This window comes from Magnolia sinica, chromosome 4 (assembly GCF_029962835.1).
Source record: "Magnolia sinica isolate HGM2019 chromosome 4, MsV1, whole genome shotgun sequence".
Lineage (NCBI taxonomy): Eukaryota > Viridiplantae > Streptophyta > Magnoliopsida > Magnoliales > Magnoliaceae > Magnolia > Magnolia sinica.
Genome location: NC_080576.1, coordinates 24,857,718 through 24,863,717, shown reverse-complemented (window position 1 = coordinate 24,863,717; position 6,000 = coordinate 24,857,718).

Below are 6,000 nucleotides of genomic sequence, written 5' to 3'. Positions count from 1 at the left end.
CGTCTGTGGCGGTCTGGATTTGCATCCATGAGCGATAGGCCTCTACGTGTTCAGACGGGTCTTCAGATCTGGAGTACTAGATGACGAGAGGTATCCGGAACCTTTACGACATTACCTCGCTCATTATTACAGAGATGAATGGAGGTTTGGTCTCTTCCATCATCGCTTGAACGGTGGTAGAAATGGATGAAGGCTACTGATTCTACTGTAATATTAGAACCCAATTGTTAAGTTCTGCAAACCGTACTTCCCACGGGTCTCTGTTTTCAGCTACTGTCTCCCACGAAGCCTCTACCTTAAGGGTCCTCCCCCCTTCTCCTCTGTAGCTCATGACGGAGGTCCGTCGGTGCCAGGGCCGAAGTGACCGAAGCATTCGTCTAGACCCGAGTCGTTGGATTTCGAGTCGGAACTGGTTTTGAGTTGGAGGAAGGGTTCTAGACTAAAGCTGGAACTCGGGCAGATTGATGTTGTGACCCTTCAGGCCTCATACTTCATGGTGCAGACTCGACTTCCACCACTGGTCCGACCGTTTCCTGGATGGGATACGGTTGCTGCTCCTGTCGTTGTTTCATTTAATTGATTTCATCGCGTAGGGATCGGATCTCGCTTTGCATGGCTCGATACTTGCTCGCTTGATTACGAGAACGCTGGGATGGTACTGGAGCTGACTCGGTGTGAAGTAACGAGGAAGACTGAATCTGATCATTCGGCTTCGGCTCCACAACTGCGGATTTGCCATTGTATTGGAGAATAGGAAACTGATTTTTCATATCAGTTTCCCACAGATGGCGCCAAAAATGCTATTGTCAAAATCTTGATTGCCCTCCGCTCTGATCTCCGAACTCTAATCCGCCTCCGAGTCCTGAACTTGCTCAAAAATGGTGAGCAAAGGAGACCCTAGCTCAAACAGGGGACCCTCCGATGCCTAAGTCAGGTCAAGAGAATTTGAGTCTAAGTTGAATCGTAGAGGGAGAGTGTAAGATATTGCATACCTATTTCCTCCCCCCAAGATGTTATTTATACCCCCTCGCTTAGGATGGGCATGTCTGCATAACTCAGCGTATCTTAGAGCATTTGTCACGTCCCGCGGGTGATTCGGCCACCCAGTCGTTCAGTGGTTGTGCGGATGTGGGCAATTAAGTAACCGTCGTCAATCGTATAGTAGTGGGACACCTCATGGTCCCCTCATTAGTGGATTCTGATCCGAATCCCGAGCCAACCACCTCGGTCTCAGATCATTCTAGGATCCCACTTTGAATCCCGAGTCGATAGCCCCGGCCTCGGATCATTTCACCTAGGGCCTCGGAACGAAGGCGTAACCGATGTCAAATTGAAAGTCCAATCCTAGCCTATCCTTATTGCTCCGAGCTTAATCTTGTGCCTTGAGTGGGCTCGAAATAGGCACGGGCCACGAAGTTAAAACGTTCATGATCTTATGATCTTGACGTAACAGTAGCAACAAAACAGTGGGAACAACAATGTCCACGGTTGAAACCTTCCTGGAGCTCACCGTGATGTTTACGTGCAATCCATACCGTCCATAGAATTATTACCATTAATATTAACTGTACGAACAACTATAATCTGGTACAAAAGTTCTGTCACCCCCAGGCGTTTAATCTCCGTTGTTTCTAGTGGAATGGCCCACTTAAGTTTTAAATCTGCCTGTTTTTTTAGAATCCTATCCTAACTTAATCTTTTAAAACAGATGGACGGACTAGATTTATCGAAAAACATTTCTATGGCTCCACACAGATCCCGGCACAGAGATATCTCGTGCAATCCGCTCCCGGAGGGACGCGGATTGGGTCTGCCCCAGCCTTGACGGACTGGGTCTAGGGTGGGGTTCTGTGGGGTCCATTGTGATGTATGGGTTTTATCCACACCTTTGATACGTTTTTTCAGATCATTTTAAGGGTATGAGACTAAAACCGAGGTAGATCCAAGGCTCGAATGGACCACACGGTGGAGATTGAACGCTTACCGTTAAAAACTTCTTGAGCCTGACAGAAGTTTTAATCAAGCTGATATTTGTATTTCCAATTTTTTCAGGTCCATGTGACCTCATGAATAGGTTGAATGGAAAATAAACATCGTGATGGCCTTAGGAAGGTTTCAACGGTAGATGCTATTATCCCCACGGAAACGGATTGGCTACTCCCCCTGACACCAGCCCCGGAGCTGATGGTCGGTGCTCTGTGGGCCCCACCATGATGTATGTGTTTCATCCATTCCGTTCATCCATTTTAAAATATCATTTCATATTTTTATCCAAAAAATGATAGGGATATAAATCTCAAATTGAGCACACCACAGTAAAAAAATAGTGATTGGATATCCATCATTTAAATCCTCCTAAGGCCTGATGTACTGTTTATTTGAAATCCAATCCGTTTATTAGGTCATAAAGACCCAGATGAAGGGAGAAAACAAAGATCAACTTGATCCAATACTTTTATGGCCCCCAAAATTTTTTTTAACGGTCAAAGTTCATTAAACACTCTTTCGTGTAATGTGGTCCACTTGAGATTGGGATATACCTCGTTTTTTGTGTATTACCACAAATTGATCTTAAAAAATAGATAGACGGAATGGATGAAACACATACATCATGATGGCCCACAGAGCACCGACCATCAGCTCCGGGGCTGGTGTCAGGGGGAGTAGCCAATCCGCTTCCTATTCCCACCGCTTCATGTGGGGTGGTCCACTTAAGCTTGGATCTGCTTCACTGTTCGGCTCATACACTAAAATGATTTGACAACGTGGATGGACAGGGTGGATAAAATTCATATATCACGGTGGCCCCACAGAACCACTTACAGGACCGAGTCCGGGTAAGGGGGCAGGACGCGGTCGGCTTCCCCACTGGAGGCATGGAAGGCGGGCGCGGGTGACGTCACAAAGCTCTGTAGACCCGACCATGATGAATGTGTTGTATCCATACTGTCCAACCATTTGTAGAGATCGTTTTATGGAATTACAAAGAGAATGAGATAGATCTAAAGTTCAAGTGGACCCTACCAGAGAAAATAGTGGGGACAGTGACATCCACCGTTCAAAACTTCTTAAGGGCCATAGTAGTTTCTGATCAAGCTGACATTTTTATTTTCACTTCTGTCTATCTCTGTGTTAACTTATGAATAAGTCTGGATCTCAAAAATACATCACGGTGGGCCTTATAAATGGTTCAACGGTGGGTGTGACTGCTCCCACGATTTTCTGTAGTGGTCCACTTTAAACTTTGATCTATCTCATTCTCTATGTAATGCGATAAACGATCTGTACAAATGGTTGGATGGTATGGATACAACACATGCATCATGGTTGGGTCCAAAGATCTTGGTGACGTCATTGAGTAGGGTTTTGGCTACGGACCTTGTCAGTATCCAATCCGCGCCCATGGAAGGCAACATTCCTCTGTGTCATTGTTGTACACGTGCCATATATGAACTAGATCGAAACCGTTCATTAGATAAATCAACTAGTACAGAACCATATTCCATAGATCACACTGTCTAGATAATCCTAGCCCTTTAACAGTTGTAACACAAATGGAATCGAAAGGTCCATTTAATAAATGGTTAGGATAGTCTAATCCGAAACAAGTTTTGACTAGCGGTCAGTCAACAGCAGATCCCGCATCATGGATTGTCATGATATCATGTCAATTTGCCACGTGTATGGTCCACACTCTGGCCCGTGGATTAGCTCTAGATTACATATCTTTCACCCTCATAGCTACCCTTAAATTAAGGGGAGTTATTTGATACAATGATAGAGTACGACGCATGATACGCTGCCAGTCAAGAAATTATACAATGCAATAGACTAAGTCACAGTTCCAAGTCAGATGATTAGTTGAATAGTTCTAACATCTGCCCACTGTTCTTTTAGGAGAATTGTAGAAGGGCTAAAGTCCAACCGGTTTGACCACAGGTCATGGTCCACTGAGTGTAAAACTTCTAACTTGCTGATTACATGGAAAATCCAGCCCATTAGATAGATTAGAACCACCGTTAATAACAGTCACCACACTTATATTTTCATTTTTATCAATGGGTACACGTTGTTTTCTATGGTGTGGTTCACTTGATGATTGGATAGGGCCTAATTTTGTACTAGGTAATTTATCATGGTGGGTCCAACCTATTAGGTGGATTAGATTCCACAAGAACTTTATAAGTTGGAAGTAATCCCCTGGGTGGAAACCGTAGTGGAGATAGTTGGACTTCAGCCCTTCTCTTTATTCGAAAATAGTACCTTGCATGCTTTTCATACAAAATACTACCTCATTACCTGATATTTATATTTTGGTACATTTTCAAAATGGTTTTCAAAAGCTGCACATTACTTTAAGTAATTATCATGTAAGGGGAGAATGGAGAAATCCAAAGTAAGTTGGGTTAGGCCGAGCTAAGGGTTGGTGGCTTGGGTGAGCCCTACCGTGGAATGCAGATCCTCTACTTGCTACAAAGGAAAATTCCTACATCATGATTGGTCCAAGTCATCACTTGTATTATCATCATTGTTGCATAAAATACAATGTATGATGACACAACTCTATTAGATTGGAATAAATAGGATTTTTCTGATTGTGGCAAGCAAAGGATCTCAATCGCCCAACGTGTGATGTATATGTCAAATCCACCAAAATTACTAATTGAGTTATCCTATGTTAGCCCAAGGCCACAAAACAGCGTCATCTATGATTTCAGTTAAAGTACAATTTTGCAAATAATGCATAGGGTAACACTCATCCTCCAAACTGCTTTTGTGGTGTTGCCTACCTGGATCATTAATGGGTATGACTTTTTAGGCCATTGACTTAAATTTTAGTATGGCATCTAAAGATTGAAGCATATTTTATATAATCATTATGGTGGGCCTTATAAAATCCAAGGGTGGATGTCTCTCTCCTAATTGTCCTCTTTGGTATGGCCCACTTGAATCACAGGTAAGCCTCCTTTTTTTTTTCTTTTTTTTTTCTTTTTTTTTTTTTTTGTTGTGACTAACATGTGATTACACATCTAATGATCAGACCGGATGTGAGATCCACTCAAATCATTCGACGTGTTGTCCCGCTTATGCATAAGGTCGAAAATTTAAGCTAACATGTGATTCCGGTAGGCCACACAAAAGGAAATAGTTGAGAAAGATGGAAATAGTTGAGAGAGATGTCCAACACCTTTGATTTTTAAGGCCCACCATAATGATTATATAAAATCCATTCCAACCATTAGATGTCACACCAAAATTAGGCTTGGGACTCAAAATCAGGCTTATCCATGATTCATGTAGGTCACACTTAGGGAAATAGTTTGGAGGGTGGGCATTGCCCTTTGTATTATTTCCAATTATGTTGTCCACATGAATAATGAATAAGGCCGACTTTTTAGCCCTAGGCCTAACGCATGGTGATGTAAGTGGGGGTTGAGATGGATTTTACATAAACATCTCGGTGGAGCTCACTCGACGCTCAATCCCTTACTGGCCGACGAACTTCCGTTAAGAAGTTCAAGGAAAGCTCCACTCATAATTAATTACTCAAATTAATGGGTTTTTTTTTTTTAAAGGTACCATGATGTAAATATCATGCAAATATAATGAGGTAGTATTGTGTAAAATTTCCTTTAATTTATAATCATGATTAACCACCAATCTTTTGATTAGATAAAATATAATTTTAAAATTTGGTTAGTGATACATCTAAATTAGGACTGGGACCTGCATAACGTGAATTACTTGTATGCCACGTGGGCAATTTTGAAGTAAGATGTAAGTGAATGTGTATCATCCATCATACTCTGCCTAAGTATCAAAGACTTTTTCTTATATAAACTACAACTAAAAATCAATTTATATCTTCCCACCTTAGCTAACAAAAGAAAAAGTAAAATGTGGCCACTGAATTTTTGAGCAATGATCAAATTTGGACTTGGCCGTATGTACATCGCCTATCTGGACCATCCATTAGGTGCAGTCCACTCTCCATCCACA